At 40.1% G+C, this 27,771-nt stretch overlaps 1 protein-coding gene and 1 pseudogene across 2 annotated transcripts in view; one reads left to right on the forward strand and one right to left on the reverse strand.

The window, feature by feature from the left end:
• The window catches only part of LOC106966067 (olfactory receptor 51H1-like), a 281,581-nt gene that overhangs the window by 209,987 nt on the left and 43,823 nt on the right, over positions 1 to 27,771 (reverse strand). The gene's annotated exons all lie outside the window — the stretch shown is intronic.
• LOC106966144 (high mobility group protein HMG-I/HMG-Y-like) lies at positions 8,582 to 8,903 on the forward strand (annotated as a pseudogene).

Raw genomic sequence — 27,771 nt, forward strand, 5'->3', positions numbered from 1 at the left:
TCAAGTGGCCTCCAAAGTCACACAGCTAATCAACACAGATAGACTAGGACTGAGAGAAAGAACTAGAATGGAAGAAATGAGTGACTTCCCTAAAGAAACAAAGAGATGCCCATTCTCTGTAAAAGTAGAGATTCAGGTATCGGGACTCACCCTAAATAATGAGGACAGGAGACTCATTTAATGAGACTGAACCTCATTATGTCTCTCTCCACAACCTCCATCCTCTTCTATCTTCCTATGTATTACTCAACCTCAAATCATACCCTCCCACCTAGTTCCATATGCCTAAGAGCATGGCCATATTGACAATTTAATAAAGTATGTATCTTTTGCTTTTAAATCTCTCATGATATTCCACTGCAGCCCAACTTACTCATATTCTATTGCCATCTCACCGACCCTTCCCTTTGCCCTAAGATTTTCATTTTTTTCTTTTAAACAGTGCTTTTATTTTTTGTAAGTTTTAATTTAAATTCCAGTTAGTTAAAATACAGTGTAATATTGGTTTCAGGTGTACAATATAGTGATTTAACATTTTCATACAACACCCAGTGCTTATCACAACAAGTACACTCCTTAATCCCCATCACCTATTTCACCCATCCCCCCACCCACCTCAATTCTGGTAACCATCAGTTTGTTCTCTATAGTTAAGAGTCTGTTTCTTGGTTTGCCTCTCTCACTCTCTCTCTCTCTTTGTCTTTGCTCATTCATTTTCTTAAATTCTATGTATGAGTGAAGTCATATGGTATTTGTCTTTCTTTTACTAACTTATGCTAAGTGAAATAACATTTTCATTTTTTAAAAATAGTCCAAAGACTGGGGCACCTGAGTGGCTCATTCCATTAAGCAGCCAACTCCTGATTTTGGCTCAGGTCACAGTCTCAAGATCGTGAGTTTGAGCCCCATATCAGGCTCAGTGCTCACAGTGCAGAGCCTGCTTCATATTCTCTGTCTCTGTCTCTGTCTCTCTCTCTCTCTGACGCTCCCCCACTCATGCTTGCTCTCTCTCTCTCAAAATAAATAAATGTTAAGAGAATTGTTTAAATAAATAAAAAATAAACAAAAGTAGTCCAGAGACTTGTTTGCCAATATTCATAGCAACACTATATTCACAGTAGCCAAAAAAGTGGAAACAACCTAAGTGTTCATTAACAGATGAATAAACAAAAGGTGGTATATACATACAATAGAATATTATTCAGCCATAAAAAGGAATAAAATTTAGATACATATGACAATATAGATAAACCCTGAGAGCATTATGCTAAGTAAAACAAGCTACACTCAAGAGGACAAATACTGTTTGATTCCACTTACATGAACATGTAGAATAGACAAATTTATAGACACAGAAAGTAGAATAGAGGTTACCAGGGGCTGGGGGAACGGATGATGAGGTGTTATTTAATGAGAACAGAGTTTCAATTTGTACTGATGAGAAAGTTCTAGAAATAGATAGTGGTGATAGTTGCACAACAATGTGCAACTAATTTAATGCACACTAAATTGCACACTTAAAAAACTGCTAAAATGGTACATTTTGTGTTATGTTTCTTTCACCACAATAAATGGTCACCAAAGAAAAAAGGCAAATTTTTCATTAGCATTATCAATTTTTTATCAAGAACATGTTGAAATGATTGTATTTTGGATATACTGGGTTAAAGAAAATACCCTTTTATAAAAGTAACCAATAAGGATGATATTTAATCTCTTGTATTAAGGGAAGGAAAGAGCTCTAGGATGGGATTTATGAGCTCAGAGGTATAATTCCTATTCTGCCTCTAGGTGGGTGACCTTGTCTAATTCACATAATCTCTCTGAATTAACTCTATAAAACAAGGTGATTAAATTAGATAATCTCTGAATCCCATCCCATTCTAAATATAATGTGCTCTGAACATTGAGAAGTCTTAAACAATTCCAAAGGGCCTGTAAGACTGAAAACCTGCAGGGACTCCTAGAAACTGCCTTCTGATTCACATAAGACAGCCAAGCCCCTTCCCTGAGGCCACACCTGCTATTTGCCCAAAGGTAGTATTTATCAATTCTATCACCAACCCCTAATTCTGCCAATTAAGACTCTTTCAAAACTCAAAACTGCTCTCAATGGCAGGGATTTTCCACCCTAGAAAATATTCACAAGTTCCCTAAAAGGAAGCTCAATCCAATAGAAAGAGCAAACAGTTTTGTGGCTCATCAAGTCAATTCACCCTCTGTGAGCCTTGTTTGCCTCATCTGTTCTTAGGGATAATAACACTATCTACCCCTCAGGGTTTTAGTGAGAATTATGTGCAATAATCCACATATAATGCTTAGCACAGTATTTAGTACATAGTTTGAACTCAATAAATACTCATTATTATCATTACCATGGAGAGGGCAGTGGGTGATAATCCCTGACTCACAGGGATATTGAAGGGATAGAAATGTGGTTTCTGTCTGTGGCAAGCAAGCCACAGATTTTTTGTAAACAGTCATCTAGCTACATTAGCCTGGAAGCTTGGAGTTTAAGAAATGCGCTTCTCTCTCTCTCTCTCTCTCTCTCTCTCTCTCTCTCTCTCTCTCTCTCTCACCAGGACTAAGTGTGGTAGAAGGGAGAAGTAAGATTCAACTGAGATTCAAATAGGATTGATATGACTAATCTTATGTACAAAAGGAAGAAAACCAACAGAAGGTCATATTGTTCAAAGCTGTCCCAGGAAAATGTGATTGCATTCTAGAATGTGGCAAACTAAAGGGATAGTTATGGCCATTGCTTATTCCTTGTTCACATGGGCTACAGTCCTGGGAGAGTGTTTGACTTCTGGTTCCCATTGATCTGGAAGGGCTTCCAGGAGGAGGCCCTCTGGGTGCTTGCAGAGCTGAGTCAATTTAGAGAGGTGATCGTAGGCAGACCCTGCCGTGAGAGGCCTCTGGGTTTCAGGCAAGTGCTCACTGAAATGAGAGTATCTTTCCCAGTGAAAAGGGGTCTCCAGGGACCAAGGATCATAAAAACACTGCCCTGTTCCCAGTCATGTTTATGTTGGCCTGGTCAGTGGAGGGCACTTGTTTAGGTAGCCAATTGCCCTTGAGAGTCAGAGTCTGAGGTTGTCTGGTAAGTATGATAGTTTCCATCCCCCAGTAATTTCATTTAGTCCCCATCTCTGAGCAGCAAATCATTTGCTCCAAACTAGATTGACAAGAAATGACGACTGAACATAAATTTGTTTCTGGGGACAGAGATTTCCCCAAACTTTTCTTTTATTAGAAGAAAAGATTTACTCTCAATCCACATTTATGACCAGAGATTAGCAGCATCACATATCTAAGATTCTTTCCAATGATTATCATCACCAATTCTCCCAGGCCATGCCAAAATTCATGCCTAAAGTCCATTTTTTAATATCATTCAATGTTAAGCATTCAAGAATCAGTTACAATGTTCCAGGACCTATAAAAGATGAAAGGAATACAAAAACAAAAACAAAAACAAAAAAACAATAGTGGATATTATAGGGGTTGTCATATATTATCCAAAGACAAGAGATAACAAGTGTTGACAAGAATGTGGAGAAAAAGTAAAACTTGTGCATTTTTGGTGGGAACATAAATTGGTACAGTCACTATGAAAAACAGCATGGAGGTTACTCAATAAATTAAAAATGTGGGACCCAAGGAAGTTAACAAAAATCCCCTACCCCTGGACAAGCAGAGCAAGACTAACTCCATTTTGTGCTATACCCATCATCTCATGTATAACCCCCACATGACCTACTTATTGCTTAAGACACTCCCCCACCCTAGTCAAGCCGCTGAGCACACCCTTACTGGAAACCGGCTCATATAGGAATGCGGAACCCCTAACCGCCAAAGAATGTAAACCCTGCCTTTTGCCCACCAAACCTGCACACCAATTCTTAAACCCCGCCTTTTGCCCGCCAAACTTGCACGCCAATTCTGACCAGAGTGATAGGCTAGTTCAAACAGTTACTATAGGGTAAATTGTAATTCAATTGGCCACCTGCGTGTGGACTAACATGACTGTGCAACTTTCTGTGTGTGTTACAATCTCATTGGCCACTGGCCCCTATAAAACTGCTATGCCTCTTAACCTAGGGTCCAAGTCCCTGCTCCGCTGTGTCGGGTATACTTGGGCCCAAGCTCGAGCTTGCAAATAAACCCTCGTGTGTTTGCACCAGTATTGGCTCCTTGGTGGTCTCTCGGATTCAAAATTGGGGGCATTACAAAAATAGAACTACCATATGTGATGCAGCAATCCCATGTCTGTCTGGATATACATGCAAAGGAAATGAAATCATTATCTCAAGAACATATGTGAACTCTCATATTCATTGCAGTATTATTCACTATAGCCAAGATATGGAAACAAGAAAAGGTATGGAACATTATTCAGCCTTAAAAAAGAAGGAAATCTTGCCATTTGCAACAAGATGGAGGAAACTAAAAGGCATTATGCTACACAAAACATGCCAGGCAAAGACAAATACCGTATAGTACCACTTATATCACTTATATGTGTAATGAAGAAAAAAAAGTCAAACTCATAGAGAGTAGAATGGTTATTGCCAGAGGCTGTGGATGGGGAAATAGAGAAAGTTGGTAAAAGAGTATAAATTTTCAGTTACAAAAATAAATTTTGAGGATCTAAGTATAACATGGTGACTAAAGTTGGTAATACTATATTGGATAATTAAAATTTGCTAAGAGAGTAGAACTTAAATGTTCTCAAGCAAGAAGAAAGAAAGAAAGAAAGAAAGAAAGAAAGAAAGAAAGAAAGAAAAGAAAACATGTAAGATAACAGATGTGTTGATTAATTCAGTGGTGGGAATCCTTTCACAGTGTATACAGATACCAAATCATCATATAAATACAAATATATTTATAAATTTATATTTATTTATTTTAATTTATTTAAATATATTATAATTTTATTTGTTAATTGTACCTCAATACATACTTTAATTCAAAAATGACCACTGACTTAAATGTAAAATAATAATAATAATAATAATAATAATAATAATGTAAGCATAAATCTAAAACTTTTAGAAAAACTTAGTAAATCTTCAGGATTTAGGGCAAAGTGTTCTTAGTCTTGTCACCAAAAACATGAGTCCTTAAAGGAAAAATTGATAAATTAGGACTCATTAAAATTAAAAACTGCTTCTGTGTCAAGGACTCAGTTAAGAGCATGAAAAAAAAAAAAACCTCCAGAGTGAGAGAATATATTTGCAAATGATATATCTAACAAAGCCCTAGAATCTAGAATATATAAAGAACTCTGAAAATTTAACTAGAAAAAAAATCTAAGTAGAAATAAGCAAAAGACATGAAAAGATATTTCATGGAAAAAGAACCAGATGCAAAAAAAAAAAAAAAAAACCACATGAAAAGCTCAGTTATTTGCCAGTAGAAAATAAATATTAAAACCCAGTGAAATATCACTATATATCTAGCAGAATGGCTAGTTTCTTTAAAAAGAGGTGAAAATATCAAATACTGGCAAGGATGTGGGGAAACTGGATTGCTGGTTGAAATGTAAAAGGGTATAGCCAGCCACTCTGGAAAAAAATTGGGCAATCTCTAAAAATAGTAAACATGCAAGTAACATACGCCTGAACATTTGTATTCCTGGGCATTTATCCCAGAGAAATGAAGAGTTATGTTCACCAAAAGCTTGCACATAAATGTTTATAGCAACTTTATTCATAACGGCCAAAAACTGGAAACACAGATGTTCTTCAATAGAAGAATGATTAAACAAACTGTGGTACAGCCCTGCTCTGTAATACTACTCAGCATTTAAAAGGAATGAACTCTTAATTCATTAAATTATCTGGATAAATCTCCAGAGAATGATGCAGTGGGGAAAAAAAATCCCAAAAGATTACATGCTGTATGATTTCAATTATATAATATTCTTGAATTCACAAAATTATGGAGATAAAGAACACATTAGTAATTTCCAGCGATTAAAAGGGAGATGGGAGGAAAAAAGGGGATGGGGCTATAAAAGGACAACATGAGGGATCCTTGTGTCTCTGGAAGTGTTCTGTATCTTCACTGTAGCAATGCCGATATCTTTATTTTGATACTGTACTATTATTTTGCCAGATATTACCATTTGAGGAAATGGCTGAAGAGTACATGGGATCTCTATATTAAATCTTAATACTGCATGTGCATCTACAAACATCTCAAAATAAAAAGCTTTAAAAAAAAATCTTAAGGAGTCAATAAGTTTGGAATATGGTGGTGGAGTAGGAGGACCCTAGACATACCTCTTCCCATGAACACAACTAGATAACTAACAAATCATCCTAAATACCACAGAAATCAACCTGAAGATTGGCAGAACAAACGCTACAACTAAAGATGTAGAAGAGGTGACACTGAAGAAAGGTAGAAAGTGCAGAGCATGGTTTGGGAGAGAAATAGATTGTGGCCATTGCAGCAGGAATGGAGCTGCAGTCACAGAGAAAAGGCAAGAGACAGACTAGCACTGAGGGGAGTGCACAGGGAATCCCCATAGCAATTGGCTTGGAAAGCAAGAGGCAACAAATTTTATGAATTCCCACAACTAGTGGGGCTTAAAGCCTGGAGTTTTAAAGGTCACTATGTTTGGCTCGGGGAGAGCTTGGAGGGCATTGGGGCTGCTCTTGGACAGGAGGCAGGCAAACATCTTGCAGACATACAGCATGGAAACAGAGATATGAAGAGTACCTGGGGCACACAGTGGGGAGGTTATTTGCTCATCTTGGAGCACTTCCCAGAAAGACAGCAATCCCAGGTAGACTCCTCCAAGAACAAAGGAACTAGCCAGTGCCATTTCCCTCCCCTGCCCTTCAGCATAAGCACAGGGCCACTTGCTACCTAACTTTCTTACACCAAGCCCCACCACTCCAGCAGAAATACCCCTCCCAATTACGCTAGCCTCAGTCTCAGCATGGTGGACTACCTCCCCCAGAAGTCCTGCACAAGCCTCTGCTCACACCATGTCTCCCAACAAGGGAGTTTTGCAGAGCCTTGGTTCCTGTGGCAGTGGCAACAGGCCTCATTTCAGAAACAGATACGAACACACCTAGTTAATGCACCACATTTAGGCCAGGGCCCAAATACTCCCCACAATAGGCAAAGAGAGCCTCTGCAGATGACTGGCCTAAAGGATAAAGCAGCCAGACAAGAGAGCACACTCCAGAAGTGCCAGACTCTAGGGAATCAGGGACACTATACTGTAAGGCACTACAGGACCTCTTCTTCATAAGACCATTACACTCAAGAACAAAGTACACAGCTGACTTTCCTAACACAGAGAAACAGGTACAGAGACTTATACAAAATGAGAAGACAGAAAATTTTAAATTTTATCCCAGATGAAAGAACAGGGTAAGTCCTCAGCCAGAGTTCTAAGTGGAATAGATAACATGCCTCACAGAGAATTTAAAGTGCTGATCTTAAGAATACTCACTGGACTTGAGAAAAGAGTAGAAGACATGAGTGAGACCATTAACACAGAGATAAGGAATAGCAGAGATAAAGGACGCAATAAACCAGATCAGAAACATGCTTGATGGAATGAACAGCAAGATGGAAGAAGCATAGGAATGAATTAGTGACCAAGAAGACAGAGTAATGAAAAGTAATCAAGATGAACAAAATAGAGGAAAAATAATTATGCAAAATGAGAACAGACTTAGGGAACTCAGTGACTCCATCAAATATAATAACATTCGAATTATAGGAGTCCTAGAAGAAGAGAGAGAAAGGGGGGGGGAAGAAAATTTATTAGCTGAACTTCCCTAACCTGGGGAAGGAAATAGATATCCAGATCCCAGAGGCCAGTGAGCTCCCATTAAAGTCAACAAAAGCAGATCCACACCAAGACATATTTTAATTAAACTGGCAAAATATAGTGATACAGAAAAATCTTAAAAGCAGTAAGACAAAAGAAAACAGTAGCTTACAAGCGAAAACCCATAAAGCTAGCAGGGGATTTTTCAGCAGAAATTTGGCAAACCAGAATAGAGTTGCATGATATATTCTAAGTGCTGAATAGGAAAAATCTGCAGCCAAGAATACTCTATCCAGCAAAGCTATCATTCATAATAGAGAGATAAAGAGTTTCCCAGATGAACAAAAACTAAAGGAGTTTGTGACCTAGTACTAAACCAGCACTGCAAGAAATATTAAAGGGGACTCTTTGAGTGGAAAGGAGAGACCATTAAAAAGACCACTTCTGGGGAGGAAAGAAGAGACCTATTAAAAAAATCAGTCAAAGAACTCACAAAATAAAAGGATATAAAATATGACAACATATACCTAAAACATGGGGAGGAGAGGAAAGAATGGGTTCTAACTGCCTCCAGTTGGGACTCCAAGCCTGAGCTGTATCTGGTGCTGGCACAGCCCCCAGAAGGCATCTGCATTTGCTACTGGTGGCAGCCACAGTGAGCCAGGCCAGTTCCTCAGTGCCCAGCACCATCACTCCTAGCAGTCCGGAGAATGTACATAGGCTGGCAGTGAAGCTCATGCATCCCAGCCACTGCTCCCTTACCTGTTCTGGAGAGAAGGGAAGATGAGGGAGTTGAACTCAAAGTCCAGCCAGCCCTTGGCCTTCAAGCACAAGAAGAATGGTACTGAGAAGCAGGGGTGGGGCAGACTGGGCAAGCAGCCTCCAACGAGTCCTGGGTCGGTGCTGGTAGCTGGTCAGAAGGAACCCAGTGAGGTGCCAGCACCTAAGCAACCTCAGGGCCAACCAAAGGGGAAAAACAACAAGGGTGCTGTCAAGATGCAGAAAACTACAACTCCCAGGAGGAAATCAAGGGGCAGAGCCAAAGAAACTGGAGAAGGTGGAAGAAGAGGGCATTTCCTGGGAGTCCTCATAGGAAAAGCAGTAACTACACCATACCACCTACTCCATCACCAAGAAGCAGTTTCCTTCTGGGACTGGACAGCTCCACTCCACTTCCATTGCCCCCACCCCTCTCCCAAACCTACCCACCACTGCCACCCACCTGTGTTCTCACCACCATACTACACAGCACATTAGCTGCTGCAGGGCCCCAGAGCTGAGTGAGGAGCCATTTCTTTTGCTCTTGGTTTCTAGCAACCCCTCTCACCCATGCACACATTTGCCCTGCCAGAAGAAGCTGACTTTGCACCTTGCCTCACCCTGCCTCTGCTGTGTCCCCATGCTCAGTGATACAGACATTGCTGACGGGGCTCTTGGCTTGGGGTGGGGGGGGTCCCTTCTGCTTCCCCATTCTTCCCTCTAGCTTCCCACTAAGGAGCCTGGGACGGCTCCCCTGGCCTTAAAAGGGGCCCAGCCCCATCTCATTGTAATATGCCCCATTCCACAGCACTGGCAGAAGCTGGTATGGCCAATGTAGAGGGGTGCTCAGTGCCAAGATGCCCCCAACCAGCCTTTACTTCACGAGGTGCAGCTCACATCCACTTTTCTCCCCACCTTGCCTAGTCCTTCCTCTAGGTTGGACAGCCCCCTTTGGGGCACAGGAAGAAAAGGCAGGAAGGGATTGAGCCCTTTACCCTCTCTAAATGAGATCCAGTGCACCTCACTCCCACCCTGAAATCTACTGCAGTGATGAAATGCAGTCATCCTTTCTCCAGGTGAAGTCCAGGAGACCCATGTTCCTTGTGGCAGCCACCTACAGTGGGGTTAAGCCACTGTTCAAACTCATCCGTTTCCACCCCAGGCCTCAGTTTCCTATTTCCTCACATGGAACACTAATAACAAAGAACGAGCCTTGCCCACCCCCCCCTTCTGCTCCTCCCTACCCCTGATGGTTCTGCTTCCATTTTTCCTCTGTTCACAAACTACCTTTGGAATGTTGCACTGTTTTTGTTCAATGTTTCCATTTTTGGACGTCAGTCATTGTTGCTATGACCAGCATCAAATATTCCTCCTCATTGCCTTCTCCCATTCTGCCCACATTCCCCTTCTCCAAGATGCTCTTAGGAGAAGGGGCCTGGGGCAAAGCAGACTGTGTTACCAACCACCCCAGGCCCAGGGAGGGTGGCACCCTGCCCCTAGGATGCTGCAGCAGAGTGAGAGGGGGCCTGTATTGACTGTTGAGGTATAGGGGACACCTCCTCCCCTGTTCTGCTGGGGTGGGGGGGAGGTAGTCATTATTTGTCCCAGTCTGGACCCTCCTCTCTAATCTGGTTTCCCTACCTGCAGTTATATGAATTTAAAAATATCCTTTTCCAGAAAAAAAAGAGTGAGTTCAAACTTAAATGACCATTAACTTAACATAAACTCTATATGCAGAAGACATTATATACAAACCTAATGGTAATTACAAATCAAAAACCACTAATAAATACGCAAAGAATAAAGACAAAGAATAAAGAAAGCGAAAGAACATATCAGTAAAGAAAATCAGCAAACCATGAAGAGAGAAAGACAAGGATCAGAGAAGATCTTCAGAAACAACCATAAAACAACTAATAAAATGACAATAAATACATATATATCAATAATTACTTTGAATATAAATGGACTAAATGCTCTAATAAAAAGACATAGGGTGACAGAATGGATTAAAAAAACAAGGCCCATCTATATGCTGCCTATAAGAGACTCATTTTAGACCTAAAGACATGTCCAGATTGACAGTGAGGGATGAAGAAATATCTTTCATTCAAATGGATGACAAAGAAAAACAGAGTAGCAATACTTATATTGGACAAAATGGACTTTAAAACAAAGACTATAATAAGAGACAAAGGCTGATGCTATATGATAATAAAGGGACAATCCTACAAGAAGATTGTAAATATTTATGCACCCAGAATGGGAACACTCAAATACATAAACCAGTTAATAACAAAAAACAAAGTAACTAATTGATAATATTACAGTAATAGTAGGGGACTTTAATACCCCAAACATCAATGGACAGATCATGTAAACAGAACATCAACAAGGAAAAAATGGCTTTAAGTGACACACAGGAACAGATGGATGAAACATATATATTCAGAACAGTCCATCCTAAAACAGAAGAGTACACATTTTTTTAAGTGAACACAGAACATTCCCAAGAAGAGATCACATATTAGCCCAAAAAACAAGCTTCAATAAATTTAAGATCAAAGTCATACCATGTATATTTTTTGACCACAGTACTATGAAACTAGAAGTCAACCACAAGAAAAATTCTGGAAAGAGCACAAATATATACAGGTTAAATAACATGCTACTAAACAATGAATGGGTCAACCAGGATATAAAAAAGTTCAAAAGTACATGGAAAGAAGTGAAAATGAAAACATGATGGTCCAAAACCTTTAGGATGTAGCAAAAGTGGTTCTAACACAGAAGTTTATAGCAATATAGGTCCACTTCAAGAAGCAAAAAAAATCTCAAATAAACAACCTAACCTTACACCTAAAGGAGCTAGAAAAATAAAAACAAAACCTAAACCCAGCAGAAGTAAGAAAATAATAAGGGTAAAGCGAAAATAAATGATATACAAACTAAAAAAAAAAAAAAAATAGAACAGATCAATGAAACCAGAAGCTGGTTCTTTGGGAAAAAAAATCAATAGATTTGATAAACCTCTGGCCAAACTTATCAAGAAAAAAAAAAGAGAAAAGACTAAAATAAATAAAATCACAAGTGAGAGAGGAGAAATAACAACCAACATCACAGAAATACAATTATGAGAATATTATGAAAAACTGTATGCCAACAAACTGCACAACCTAGAAAAACAATGAATAAATGGAAACAGGAAGAAATAGAAAATCAGAACAGACCAATAACCAGTAAAAAACTTGAATCAGTAATCAAAAACCTCCCAACAAACAAAAATCCAGGACCAGATGGCTTCACAGGTGAATTCTACCAAACACGTAAAGAGTTAATGCTATTCTTCTCAAAATTTTCCAAAAAATAGAAGAGGAAGGAACACTTCCAAATTTAATCTATGAGGCCAGCATTACCCTGATACCAAAGACTCCACTGAAAAAGAGAACTACAGGCCAACATCTCTGATAAACATAGATGCAAAAATCTTCAACAAAATACTGGCAAACTGAGGCGCTTACATGGCTCAGTCGGTTAAGCGTCTGACTTTGGTTCAGGTCATGATCTCGCAGTGAGTGCGTTCAAGCCCCACACTGGGCTCTGTGCTGACAGTTCAGAGCCTGAAGCCTGCTTCAGATTCTGTCTCCCTCTCCCTCTCTGCTTCTCCCCAACTTGTGCTCTGTCTCTCTTTCTCTCAAAAATAAGTAAACATTAAAAAAAAAATTTAAATACTGGGCAAACCTAATTCAACAATACATTTAAAACATCATTCACCATGATCAAGTGGTATTTATTCCTGTGTTGCCAGAGTGGTTCAATATTCACAAATCAATGTGATACAGTATATCAATAAGAGAAAGGATAAGAACCATACGATCATTTCAACAGATACGGAGGAAGCATCTGACAAAGTGCAATATCCATTCATGATAAAAATCCTCAACAAAGTAGGCTTAGAGAGGACACAAGTCAACATAATAAAGGCCATATATGAAAATCCCACAGCTAACATCATCCTCAATAGGGAAAAACTGAGAACTTTTCCCCTGTAGGGAACAAGGCAAGAATGTCCAATCTATTAAACAGAGTACTAGAAGTCCTAGCCACAGCAATCAGAAAGCAAAAAGAAATAAAAGGCGTACAAATCAATAAAGAAGTAAAACGTTCACTACTTGTAGATGACACTACAAGTAGTTCTACAAGAGATGGTACTCTATACAGAACACCTGAAAGACTCCACCAAAAAGAAAACTGCAAGAACTGAAAAACAAATTGGGTAAGGTTGCAAAATACAAAATCAATCACAGAAATATGTTGCATTTCTATACACCAATAATGAAGTGGCAGAAAGAGATATTTTAAAAAAAGAATCCCATTTATAATTATACCCAAAATAATGAGATACCTAGGAATAAACCTAACTAAAGGGTGAATGATCTACACTCTGAAAACTATAAAACATTCACCAGAGAAACTGAAGATGACACAAAGAAATGGAAAGACATCCCATGCTCATGGATTAGAAGAACAAATATTGTTAAAATGTCTATATTGCCCAGGGCACCTGGATGGCTCAGTCAGTTAAGCATCAAACTTCAGCTCAGGTCATGATCTCACCATGCATGGATTTGAGTCCTACATCATGCTGACAGCTTGGAGCCTGGGGCCTGCCTTGGATTCTGTCTCCCTCTCTCTCTACCCCTCCCCTGCTCACACACTCTCTCTCTCTCTCAAAAATAAACATTAAAAAAATTTTTTAATGTCTATACTGCCCAAAGCAATCTACACATTTAATGAAATCCCTATCAAAATACCAATAGCATTTTTCACAGATATAGGACAATTCTGAAATTTGTATGGAACCACAGAAGACACTGAATAGCCAAGGTAATCTTAAAAAAGAAAAGAAAAGCTAGAGGCATCACAATTCCAGGCTTCAAGTTATATTACAAAGCTCTAGTAATCAAAGCAGTATGGTACTGGCACAAAAATAGACACACAGATCAATGGAATAGAATAGAAAACCCAGAACCCACAACTATATAGCCAATTAATCTTTGAGAAAGCAGAAAAAGGGTATCCAATGGGAATAAGACAGTCTTCAACAAATAGTGTTGGGAAAACTGGTCAGCTACATGCAAGAGAATGAAACTGGACCACTTTCTTATACTATACACAAAAATAAGTTAAAAATGGATTAAAGACCTAAATGTGAGACCTGAAGCCATAAAAATCTTAGACGAGAGCACAGGCAGTAATTTCTCTGACATCCGCCATAGTAATTTTATCCAAATATGTCTCCTGAGGCAAGGGAAACAAAAGCAAAAATAAACTCTTGGGACTTCATCAAAATAAAAACTTCTGCACAGCAAAGGAAACAATTAACAAAACTAAAAGGCAGCCTACAGAATGGGAGAAGATATTTGCAAATGACATATCAGATAAAGGGCTAGTATCCAAAATATATAAAGAATTTATAAATCTCAATACTCAAAAAAAAAAACAATTAAAAAAATGGACAGAAAATATAAATAGACATTTCTACAAAGAAGACATTTCTCCAACAGACACATGAAAAAATGTTTATTATCACTTATCATCAGGGAAATACAAATCAAAACCATAATGAGATATTACCTCACACCTGTCATAATGGCTAAAATCAACAACACAAAAAACAACAAGTTTTGGCAAGGATGTGTAGAGAAAGAACCCTCTTGCACTGTTGGTGGGAATGCAAACTGGTGCAGGCAGTATGGAAAACAGTATGGAGATTCTTCAAAAAGTTAAAAATAGAACTACCCTATGATCCAGCAGTCATATTACTGGGTATCTACCCAAAGAAAATAAAACACTAATTCAAAGGGATACATGCACCCTTATTTATAGCAGCATTATTTACAATAGCCAAGATATGGAAGCAGGCCAACTGTTCACTGATTGATGAGGGGATAAAGATGTGAGATACATATATATATATATATACACACACACACATATATGTGTGTGTGTGTGTGTGTGTGTGTATAAAATGGAATATTACTCAGCCATAAAAAGAATGCAATCTTGCTGTTTGTAACAACAAAGAAGGAACTAGAGACTATAATGCTAAGAAAAGTCAGTCAGAGAAAGATAAATACCATACAATTTCACTCATGTGTGGAATTTTATATTTGCTTTTTATAAGTAAAACATACAAGCAAGGCACAAAAAGAGAGAGAGGGAGGGAGGGACAAATCAAGAAACAGACTCTTAACTATAGAGAACAAACTGATGGTTACCAGAGGCAACAGTGGGTGAGGGAATGGGTTAAATAAGTGATGGGGATTAAGGAGAGCACTTGTCATGATGAGCACAGGGTAATGTATGGAGCAGTTGAATCACTATATTATACACCTGAAACTAATACGACACTATGTTAACTGGAACTCAAATAAAAAATTTAAAAAAAACTAAATAAATAATGAAAAACATCTTAAAGAATCTTGGGTTCCATGCTATGCCATTGAGACTTTTTTTCCATAAGTGATGGGCAGCCAACAAGGAAGTGGTTAAAGGGTGGAGAGGGGGCTGACATGAAGCGCTAAGTGCCATTAATGGTCTCCCTGGCATGATGTGGATGTTGGAGTGGAAGTGGGTAAGAGAGCAGATGGGTTGGGCAAGAACCTTAGAGAAGGCACACCTGAGAGTCTCCATTTCCTGTGTGAAAGGAGCAATGTCAAATTAGCTGCCAGCAGCAGAGATGGCAGTCTGGGTGAAGAGCTTGAGAAGAATGGTGACTATTTTTTTTTCATTTCTTCCCCCATATAATTTTTTAATATTTATTAAATTAAATTCAAGTTACTTAACAAAAGTGACATATTGACTTCAGGAGTAGAACCCAGTGATTTGTCCCTTACATATAACACCCAGTGCTCAGCCCAATAAGTGCACTCCTTAATACCCATCACCCATTTAGTCCATCCCCCCACCCCACTTCCCTCCAGCAATCCTCAGTTTGTTCTCTGTATTTAAGAGTCTCTTGGGGCGCCTGGGTGGTTCAGTCAGTTGAGCGGCCGACTTCGGCTCAGGTCATGATCTCGCAGTCCGTGAGTTCGAGCCCCGCGTTGGGCTCTGTGCTGACCGCTCAGAGCCTGGAACCTGTTTCAGATTCTGTGTCTCCCTTTCTCTGACCCTCCCCTGTTCATGCTCTGTCTCTCCCTGTCTCAAAAACAAATAAAAAACGTTAAAAAAAATTAAAAAAAAAAAGAGTCTCTTATGGTGTGCTCTCTCTCCTTCAAAAATAAATTTAAAAACATTAAAAAAAATTTTTTTTTGAAAAGGGGTGCCTGGGTGGCTCACTCAGTTGAGCATCTGACTTCGGCTCAGGTCATGATCTCACAGTTCGTGAGTTCAAGTCCCACGTAAGGCTCTGTGCTGACAGAACAAAGCCTGGAGCCTGCTTCGAATTCTGTGTCTCCCTCTCTCTCTGTTCCTCCCCCACTCATTCTCTGTCTCTCTCTCTCTCCTTCAAAAATAAATTAAAAACATTTTAAAAAAATTTTTTTAAAGAGTCTCTTATGGTGTGCTTTCCTCTCTGTTTTTACTTGATTTTGCCTTCCTTTCCCCATGTCCATCTGTTTTATTTCTTAAATTCCACATATGAGTGAAATTATATATATGTTTGTCTTTCTCTGACTTATTTTGCTTAGCAATAAAACTGGAATGGTGATGGGGATGGGAGGAAGATGGTGGCGTAGGAGGACACTGGGCTCACCTCCTCCTGCTGATCACTTAGATTCCACCCACATCTGCCTAAATAACCCAGAAAACCACCAGAAGACTAGTGGAACAGGCTCTCTGGAGCCAAGCGTAGACAAGAGGCCCACAGAAGAGAGTAGGAAGGGCAGAGAGGCGGTGCGCGCTACACGGACTAGCGGGAGGGAGACCGGGTGGTTAAGGGGCGGCCTGCCCAGCAAGGCAGAACCCCCGAGTCTGGCTTGCAAAAGCAGAGGGGCTGGACTCCGTGAGTTCTGACACCCGGCAGGACTTAACATCTGGAGTGTTAAGAGTCAACACCTCTGCTCAGAGAGCAGGAGAGCAAGAGGACACCAAGAGAGAGAGGTGTTGAGCCCCGGAAGACAGAGCTCAGCACAGCAGGGGGAAAAAAGGTGCTGGCCAGAACCATCTCCCTCTCCCATCCCCCAGCTGAAATCCCAAAGGGAATCAATTCTCGTCACCGAACTTGCTTGCACCGCACAAACACCCAACGCTGTGCTTCTGTGGATCCATTCCTCCGACAGGTCTGCCTCTCCCTCCTGGTGCTGCAGGGCCCCTCCCGCGGGGGACCACCCACAGCAAAGCAAGCTAAGCCTACCCCTCCCGCCCCTGTGCACCTTGTAGATCCACCCCAGCTAATACACCAGATCCCATCAAAGCAGCACCACAAGCCTGGCAGTGTGCAAGTAGCCCAGACAAGGGCCACACCATTCCACAGTGAGTCCTGCCCCTGGGAGAGGGTAAGATAAGGTACATACCAGTCTGACTGTGGCCCCAGCAGTGGGCTGGGAGCAGACATCAGGTCTGACTGTGGCCCCGCCCACCAACACAAGTTACTCCAGACAGCACAGAGGAAGAGCCCTGCAGTTCCGCACAACTCCAGGGACTATCCAAAATGACGAAACGGAAGAATTCTCCTCAAAAGAAACTCCAGGAAGTAGCAACAGCTAACGAATTGATCAAAAACGATTTAAGCAATATAACAGAACATGAACTTAAAATAATAGTCATGAAATTAATCGTTGGGCTTGAAAAAAGTATAGAGGACACCAGAGTATTGCTATAGAGATCAAGGGACTAAGAAACTGGAGGAGCTAAAAAATGCTATAAATGAGGTGCAAAATAAAATAGAGGTGACCACAGCTTGGATTGAAGAGGCAGAGGAGAGAATAGGTGAATTAGAAGATAAAATTATGGCAAAAGAGGAAGCTGACAAAAAGAGAGATAAAAAATCCAGGAGTATGAGAGGAAAATTAGAGAATTAAGTGACGCAATGACACACAACAATATCCGTATAATAGGGATTCCAGAGGAGAAAGAGAGAGAGAAAGGGGCTGAAGGTGTACTTCAACAAATCATAGCTGAGAACTTCCCTGATCTGGGGAAGGAAAAAGACATTGAAATCCAAGAGGCACAGAGAACTCCCTTTAGACGTAACTTGAATCGATCTCCTGCATGACATATCATAGTGAAACTGGAAAATACAAGGATACAGAGAAAATTCTGAAAGCAGCTAGGGATAAACACATATATATAAAGGGAGACCGATAAGACTAGAGACGGATCTCTCTACTGAAACTTGGCAGGCAAGAAAGGAATGCCAGGAAATCTTCAATGTGATAAACAAAAAATATGCAGTTGAGAATCCGTTATCCAGCAAGTCTGTCATTTAGAATAGAAGGAGAGATAAAGGTGTTCCCAAACAAAAACTGAAGGAATTCATCACCACTAAACCAGCCCTAAAAGAGATCCTAAGGGCAATTCTGTGAATGAAATGTTGCAAGGACCACAAAGTACCAGAGACATCACTACAAGCATGAAACCTACAGATATCACAATGACTCTAAACCCATATCTTTCTATAATAACACTGAATGTAAATGGACTAAATGCTCCAACCAAAAGATGTAGGGTATCAGAATGGATAAAAAAACAAGACCCATCTATTTGTTATCTACAGGAGACTCATTTTAGATCTGAGGACACCTTCAGATTGAAAGTGAGGGGATGGAGAACTATCTATCATGCTACTGGAAGTCCAAAGAAAGCTGGAGTAGCCATACTTATATCAGACAAACTACACTTTAAATAAAAGGCTGTAATAAGAGATGAAGAAGGGCATTATATAATAATTACAGGGTCTATCCATCAGGAAGAGCTAACAATTATAAATGTCTATGCACCGAATATGGGAGCCCCCAAATATATAAAACAATTAATCACAAACATAAGCAACCTTACTGATAAGAATGTGGTAATTGCAGGGGACTTTAATACCAACCTTACAACAATGGATAGATCATCTAGACACAGGATCAATAAAGAAATGAGGGCCCTGAATGATACATTGGATCAGATGGACTTGATAGATATATTTAGAACTCTGCATCCCAAAGCAACAGAATATACTTCCTTCTCCAGTACACACAGAACATTCTCCAAGATAGATCACATACTGGGTCACAAAACAGCCCTTCATAAGTATACAAGAATTGAGATCATACCATGCACATTTTCAGACCACAATGCTATGAAAATTGAAATGAACCAGAGGAAAAAGTCTGGAAAAACTCCAAAAGCATGGAGGCTAAAGAACACCCACTAAAGAATGAATGGGTCAACCAGGCAATTAGAGAAGAAGTTAAAAAATATATGGAAACAAATGAAAATGAAAATACAACAATCCAAACGCTTTGGGATGCAGTGAAGCCAGTCCTGAGAGGACTGCAATCCAGGCCTATCTCAAGAAAGAAGAAAAATCCCAAATACAAAATCTAACAACACACCTAAAGGAAAAGAAACAGAATAGCAAAGACACCCCAAACCCAGCAGAAGAAGAGAAATAATAAAGATCAGAGCATAAACAAACAATAGAGAATCTAAAAAAAAAAAAAAAACTGTAGAGCAGATCAACGAAACCAAGACTTGGTTTTTTGAAAAAATTAACAAAATTGACAAACCTCTAGCCAAGCTTCTCAAAAAGAAAAGGGAGATGACCCAAATAGATAAAATCATGAATGAAAATGGAATTATTACAACCAATCCCTCAGAAATACAAGCAATTATTAGGGAATACTATGAAAAGTATATGCCAACAAATTGGACAAACTGGAAGAAATGAACAAATTCCTAAACACCCACACACCTCCAAAACTCAAACAGGAAGAAATAGAAAACTTGAACAGACCCATAACCAGCAAAGAAATTGAATCAGTTACCAAAAATCTCCCAACATATAAGAGTCCAGGACCAGATGGCTTCCCTGGGGAATTCTACCAGACATTTAAAGCAGAGATAATACCTATCCTTCTCAAACTGTTCCAAAAAATAGAAAGGGAAGGAAAACTTCCAGACTCATTCTATGAAGCCAGTATTACTTTGATTCCTAAACCAGACAGAGACCCAGTAAAAAAAGAGAACTACAGGCCAATATCCCTGATGAATATGGATGCAAAAATTCTCAACAAGATACTAGCAAATCGACTTCAACAGCATGTAAAAAGAATTATTCACCATGATCAAGTGGTATTCATTCCTGGGATGCAGGGCTCGTTCAACATTTGCAAATCAATCAATGTGATACATCACATTAATAAAAGAAAAGAAAATAACCATATGATCCTGTCAATCAATGTAGAAAAAGCATTTGACAAAATTCAGCATTCTTTCTTAATAAAAACCCTCAAGAAAGTCGGGATAGAAGGAATATACTTAAACACCATAAAAGCCACTTATGAAAAGCCCATAGCTAATATCATCCTCAATGGGGAAAAACTGAGAGCTTTCCCCCTAAGATGAGGAACACTACAGGGATGTCCACTCTCACCACTGTTGTTTAACACAGTGTTGGAAGTGCTAGCATCAGCAATCAGACAACAAAAGGAAATCAAAGGCATCAAAATTGGCAAAGATGAAGTCAAGCTTTCACTTTTTGCAGATGACATGATATTATACATGGAAAATCCAATAGACTCCACCAAAAGTCTCCTAGAACTGATACATGAATTCAGCAAAGTCGCAGGAGACAAAATTAATGTACAGAAATCAGGTGCATTCTTATACACTAACAATGAAGCAACAGAAAGACAAATAAAGAAACTGATCCCATTCACAACTGCACCAAGAAGCATAAAATACCTAGGAATAAATCTAACCAAAGATGTAAAAGATCTGTATGCTGAAAACTATAGAAAGCTTATGAAGGAAATTGAAGAAGATATAAAGAAATGGAAAAACATTCCATGCTCATGGATTGGAAGAATAAATATTGCCAAAATGTCAATACTACCCAAAGCTATCTACACATTCAATACAATCCCAATCAAAATTGCATCAGCATTCCTCTCAAAGCTAGAACAATCCTAAAATTCGTATGGAACCACAAAAGACCCTGAACAGCCAAAGCAATTTTGAAGAAGAAGACCAAAGCAGGAGGCATCACAATCCCAGACTTTAGCCTCTACTACAAAGCTGTCATCATCAAGACAGCATGGTATTGGCACAAAAACAGACACACAGACCAATGGAATAGAATATAAACCCCAGAACTAGACCCACAAAAGTATGGCCAACTAATCTTTGACAAAGCAGGAAAGAATATCCAATGGAAAAAAGACAGTCTCTCTCACAAATGGTGCTGGGAGAACTGGACAGCAACATGCAGAAGGTTGAAACTAGACCACTTTCTCACACCATTCACAAAAATAAATTCAAAATGGATAAAGGACTTGAATGTGAGACAGGAAACCATCAAAACCCTAAAGGAGAAAGCAGGAAAAAACCTCTCTGACCTCATCTGTAGCAATTTCTTACTTGACACATCCCCAAAGGCAAGGGAATTAAAAGCAAAAATGAACTATTGGGACCTCATCAAGATAAAAAGCTTATGCACTGCAAAGGAAACAATCAACAAAACTAAAAGGCAACCAACAGAATGGGAAAAGATATTTGCAAATGACATATTGGACAAAGGGCTAGTATCCAAAATCTATAAAGAGCTCACCAATCTCCACACCCGAAAAACAAATAACCCAGTGAAGAAATGGGCTGAAAACATGAATAGACACTTCTCTAAAGAAGACATCCAGATGGCCAACAGGCACATGAAAAGACGCTCAATGTCGCTCCTCATCAGGGAAACAAATCAAAACCACACTCAGATACCACCTCACACCAGTCAGAGTGGCTAAAATGAACAAATCAGGAGACTATAGATGCTGGCAAGGATGTGGAGAAACGGGAACCCTCTTGCACTGTTGGTGGGAATGCAAACTGGTGCAGCCGCTCTGGAAAACAGTGTGGAGGTTCCTCAAAAAATTAAAAATAGATCTACCCTATGACCCAGCAGTAGCACTGCTAGGAATTTACCCAATGGATACAGGAGTGCTGATGCATAGGGGCACCTGTACTCCAATGTTTATAGCAGCACTTCAACAATAGTCAAATTTTGGAAAGAACCTAAATGTCCATCACCTGATGAATGAATAAAGAAACTGTGGTTTATATACACAATGGAATACTACTTGGCAATGAGAAAGAATGAAATATGGCTTTTGGTAACAATGTGGGTGGAACTGGAGAGTGTTATGCTAAGTGAAATAAGTCATACAGAGAAAGACAGATACCCTATGTTTTCACTCTTATGTGGATCCTGAGAAACTTCACAGAAGACCATGGGGGAGGGGAAGAAAAAAAAGAAGGTTATAGAGGGAGGAAGCCAAAACATAAAAGACTCTTAAAAACTGAGAACAAACTGAGGGTTGGTGGGGGGTGGGAGATGGGTATTGAGGGTACCTGTTGGGATGAGCACTGGGTGTTGTATGGAAACCAATTTGACAATAAATTTCATATTTAAAAAAAAATGAGCAAAAAAAAAAAAACTGGAATGGTGACAATTTAAAAACTGAAAGGAATGATGGAGTGATGTAGAAGTCTCAGCTCAGGTTGAAGGGCACCAATTTGTTTTGACATAAGATTTCAAAGGTGTGTGATTTTTCCCAAAGTTTATATATCACCTCAGCGGGGAGAAAGGTATACAGGCTGGGCCCAGTTCATCTGGGAGAGTGCAGCCAAAATCAAAGAGAAGAAAAGTCAGTGTGTCGCTAGAAAGAAGCTCCAGGTGAATGACCTCAGGGCAACCTGATTTAGGAAGGAAAGAAGGCAATCTGGTGGAGGAACTCTCCAGGAAGTAAGAAAGAATGAAGATGGAGTTTGTATGTGGTGAGGAAAATAGAGCAAGAATTTGCACTCAGGTCTGCCTGGCTCCATAGTTCATGTTCTTTCCACTGTCCAAGTTTCCTCCTTTTTGAAATGTTTGATTCAGCAGGTCAGACCCAGGCTGAGTGTGGGAATCTGTGCCAGCTACAGGCTGGAGATGCAAGCCCAGAGTACTGGTGTCTGTCCCAGAATGAGTGCTGAGAGTTTGGAGCAGAGTCTGTGGGCCTCCCAGAAGTTCACTCCCTCTCAATCTCCTCTAGGAAGCCTCTTCTGACTCCCTCAGGCTGGGTTAGGCCACCACCTTTAGGCTCCATATCTCTACCCTCTGCAAAGACTAAGAGCTTCTGCAGAACTAATCCTGGGGCCTGGCCAAGAGGAGTCTTTAGGAATATTGTCTTGGAAGGATCTCAAATACAGATGGGATATTGAAGCTGATAGTCTCTGAATAGGACCATTTAAACTTGGTGAGATATTGTAGAATCCATGATTCTGTCTCCCTTGCCCCATTATTGTTTTGTTCCTCCAAAAGTTTCCCCTGATCCTGAAGCTAGCTCCAATTTTTCCATTCCACAGAGACCTGAATAGACTGACTGACTCCTCTGTGGCCCCAGCCTAGCCTTCCCTGGAGATAGGTACTGCTGCCAAGGTATCCCTGTGCAGTGGGATAAAACTCGATACCTCTGCCACAAAGACATCCTGGGCTCTTGTGGGATGTGGACCGGTAGAGCAGCCCAGAAAACCACCAGGGTGAGTAACCTGGGCCCCAGCACATCCCTTTCCCTACTTCCCAGATGGATGACTACCAGTACCTCAGCCTCAGATGCATATATCAGTGTGGAGGGCCTGCAAATAACACAGAAGAAAAAGAAGTAATCGGTCTTGAACCAGGAGAGATATTAGCCCCATCTCTTGCTTGGAGAAGAGGGCCTGAAGGAGGCTGCCTGCCTGAGATTCCGGGAGTTTATAGCTCAGAGATAAATTCCAATCCCAGATCACATTCCAGGGAGAGATTTCCCTCAATAATCTCTCCAGAGAGGGAGTGGATGATAAAATGTGCCAAGTTGTCTTCCCATCTGGCATTCTGAGGTCATCTGAGCTCTGGTTCAGCATCTCAGCTATCCTTGTCCTTGTGGGGACCAGCATTTCTCCACAGGCATTCCTTGTCACACTGGTCTGGTTGGGAGGGGTCCATGGTGGCCATCTGGTGGTACAGAGTAAACCTACTTACTAGGACTCTATGAACCAAGTGGGGAAAGAGAGCTGGGGAGCCTCATCTTCCCTCAATTCCTTTGTTTTCAACACTGTCCATCTTTCATTTCTGTCTGGTATCTCTGAGTCCAGAATCTTGCTGGGAGAATTTTTCCAGAAAGGAAGCTGTCTTCTGCAAGAATAGGAGAAGGAATAGGAGGAAAGGAAAGGATAGGAGAAGGAATCATATAGCTGTTCCCTATAAAATCATCCTGTTTTGGGGCACCTGGGTGGCTCAGTCGGTTAAGCGGCTGACTTCAGCTTGGGTCATGATCTCGTGGTCAGTGAGTTCGAGCCCCGCGTCGGGCTCTGTGCTGACAGCTCAGAGCCTGGAGCCTGCTTCAGATTCTGTGTCTCCCTCTCTCTGACCCTCCCCCGTTCATGCTCTGTCTCTCTCTGTCTCAAAAATAAATAAGCGTTAAAAAAAAATTTTTTTTAATAAAAAATAAAATCATCCTGTTTTCAATTCCATTCCTCACTCTTACCTTAGTCCTTTTGAAGTGCATGTGTGGCATAACCTCCTCTCTATGAACTTAATCTTCTATTTCTGCCAGTTTCTTTCCACTCTTCCTATGGTTTTCTATTAACTATATTATTGTTGATATACCTTATATCCCATCCTGTTCTTCTGTCACTTTAAGATAATATATATTTTTTAATTCATTACTATCATTTAAATGAGATTTTGGAAAGAGTAGAGATAAAAGTTTGTGTGCATTTCACCATGTTTAACTAAACACCTCTTGCCATCAAATGTTACTCATTATAGAAAAAACTTTTGATTTGTTAATATTTTATTATGAAAAATAATAAAATCCTCTCTCAAAATTAGAGTGTGGATAAACTTGATCTCTATATATCCATATCCAGCTACCATAATCATCAGCTCATAGCCACTCTTTGCAGCCTGGCTCCACACAATTCCCACCACAAGTGACTCCCATGCCCCCAATTATTTTGAAGTCAATATAAGTCATTGTGTCCTTCTTCATCTTATAAATTTTTCAAATCTTAAAACACAGGCATAGTACTATAATTACACCAAAATAAAAGATCATCAAGAATTCAACCAGTATTTATATTTCCCCAATTACCACATAAAAGTATTTTTTAGTGCTAGTTTGCTCACCTTTTTTATTTGATTTGCTGAAAACAAGATCCTAACAAGTTTTGTCCATTGGATTTGGTTGATATGAGTCAAGTCTTTCTTAATCTATAGGTTTTCACTCTTCCTTTTTTTATTTTCTTATATTTATTGGCGGAAGAAACTGGAATTTTGTCCTAGAAGCTTTTGTTTTTGTTGTAGTTTGGATTTTTCTTATTCCATCTCTTGGTGTCTTTTAGCGTATCTGCTTGCCTGGTGTCTCTTATATTCTCCATAAATTGGTAGTCAGATATGATTCAGGCTTATTTTGGTAAAATACAAAATGTAGTTTTCTCTCATTTGTGATGATATCAGCCCCTGATGATTTTTTGCCATTATTTCATTGGGTTTGCTCAAAAGTAATAATTCAGGGGTGCCTAAGTGGCTCAGTAGGTTAAGCGTCTGACTTCGACTTTGGCTCAGGTCATGATCTCATGACCTCTGAGTTTGTGCCCTGGTCCTGCTCTGTACTGACAGCTGAGAGCCTGGAGCCTGCTTCAGATTCTGTGTCTCTGGTTCTCTCTGCCCCTCCCCCACTCACGCTCTGTGTCTCTCTCAAAAATAAATAAACATTAAAAAAAGAAAAGTAATACTTCAGTTGTACTTTCTTATTAGCTAGAATGCTTCTGTAGAAACTTTCCTTCTTCAGTTATTTTCTTTATACCATGTCACAATTTGTAGAAGAAAAGCAGGTTATTTGCCAGTTTTCAGAATACTGAGTGCCTAGCCTTGCTGTCCTCATTCTTTCTCTCTCTCCCCCAGCCCCTCAGTGTGTTTCAATCTCTAGCAGTTATTTTATTCTCACTGATGCTTGGTGGGCCCATATTTGACAGGTGGGCTTTCTGAGTTGACTTCCTACCTTCAGAGTGAGGTGATTACATTGTCTAGATATGGCATAACTATACCCGTTCATAGTATGTATGAACAGCGTTCATAGTAAAATATGTTCATAGTATGTATGTACAGCATTCATAGTAAAATCCCTTTGACTCACAGATTTATTTGGGGTGGGTTTTTAAATCTCTGTTAAAAGATATTTCAGGGGCTGTTTCCTTTTTCTTGTTTTTATTGACTTAACTTTATAGAGTGTTTTTTCTTTGCTTATTTACTTATCTGTCCATTTGACATTTTAAAGGTAAATCCAAGAAAGGAAAGATAACAAGCCCATGCTATCAACCCTTCAGGCTTCCACCATATGCTTGCAATTTATTTCTTGAGGCCAGTATTTCTTATTTAAAGCATTTTTGATTAGGCCCTTTAGGCTCATCTCACATATTTTTAAAGAAAGCCCTGCTTTCTTCAATATATGAAGAAATCAGTATTTCACATTACAAAATGATACTATTATACTCAATAAATTTAAATTGTCGTTATTCTCTAGTTGGTTTCTATATGGAGTCCATTTTTAAATCGCCTTTGTGTTTCATATTCAGTAATGTGTGGGAACCATGTCACCTAATATCAGAGCTGGTATATTTTCCAATCATTTTGTCTTGTCTTATTTTTCTGCCCAGACTGAAGAGGTCACATCTTTCTGGAGACTTCAACTGCTTCCCAAAGATGCTCCCTTCCCAGACCTATGTCAACATCTCCTTCTTCCAGCCACATGCCTTCCTGATGATTGGCATCCCAGGGCATGAGGCTGTTCATGGATGGATCTCTATCCCCTTCTCCTCCATGTACACTATGGCCCTCACTGGAAACTGCCTGATCCTCTTGGCTGTGAGGAAGACTCCCAGCCTGCACCAGCCCATGTACTACTTCTTGTCCATGCTGGCCCTCACCGACGTGGGCCTCACCCTGTCCACACTGCCCACCACCTTGGCTGTGCTCTGCTTTGGCCACAGGCTCATAGGCTTCAATGCCTGCCTGGTCCAGATGTTCTTCCTCCATTCCTTCTCTGTGGTGGAGTCGTCGGTGCTCCTGGCCATGTCATTTGACCGCTTTGTGGCCATCTCGAACCCTCTTCGCTATGCAACTCTCCTCACCAATAATGTCATCATCAGGATTGGGATGGCCATTGTGGCCCGTGCTGCCCTGTCTCTCTTCCCAGTGCCTTTCCTGCTTAAACGCTTGAACTTCTGCCCTAAAAAAATCCTTTTGTCCCACTCATTCTGTTTTCATCCTGATGTGATGAGAAGAGCCTGTGCTGACATCACCATAAACATCTTCTATGGGCTCTATGTGGTATTGTCCACTGGAGGCATAGACTCTCTGCTCATCATCCTATCCTATATTCTCATCCTACACACAATCCTGGGACTGGCATCTCCCAGGGAGCGCATCCGAGCCTTCAACACCTGTGTTTCCCATATCCTGGCTGTCTTTGTCTTTTTCATTCCCGGCATTACCATGTCCATGATCCACCGTTTTGGGAGGCACTTGTCCCCCATTGCACATGCCCTGGTTGCCTATGTATACCTGGTGGTACCCCCTGTGCTCAACCCCATCATCTACAGTGTGAAATCCAAGCCCATCAGGGAAGCCATGCTTAGGATGCTAAAGAGAAAAGGCCAAGACTGATCAAACTATGAAATATAATTGGGTCCGGGTACCATAGAGGAAACGTGTTGCTGTACTTTGCAGGAAACTGCTACCCTCATAAAGCATTGAAAATTCCTACTCAGGAAGTGGGAAGACCATCAGGATTATTTATGTTTCAAATTTACATTCATGATTTACTTTTTACTGTAAATAGTGCTGAGGATTAAAGACTGAAAAATATATTAAACATGATCCTTTCTCTCCAGAAACACATTCTTGTATGAGGATAAAGGCAAGTAAATACACACCAGCATACAAGTACAATAATAAAGTCCTGTACAAGAGGTTACTAGAGGAACTGCAA

This window comes from Acinonyx jubatus, chromosome D1, assembly GCF_027475565.1.
Source record: "Acinonyx jubatus isolate Ajub_Pintada_27869175 chromosome D1, VMU_Ajub_asm_v1.0, whole genome shotgun sequence".
Classification (NCBI taxonomy): Eukaryota; Metazoa; Chordata; class Mammalia; order Carnivora; family Felidae; genus Acinonyx; species Acinonyx jubatus.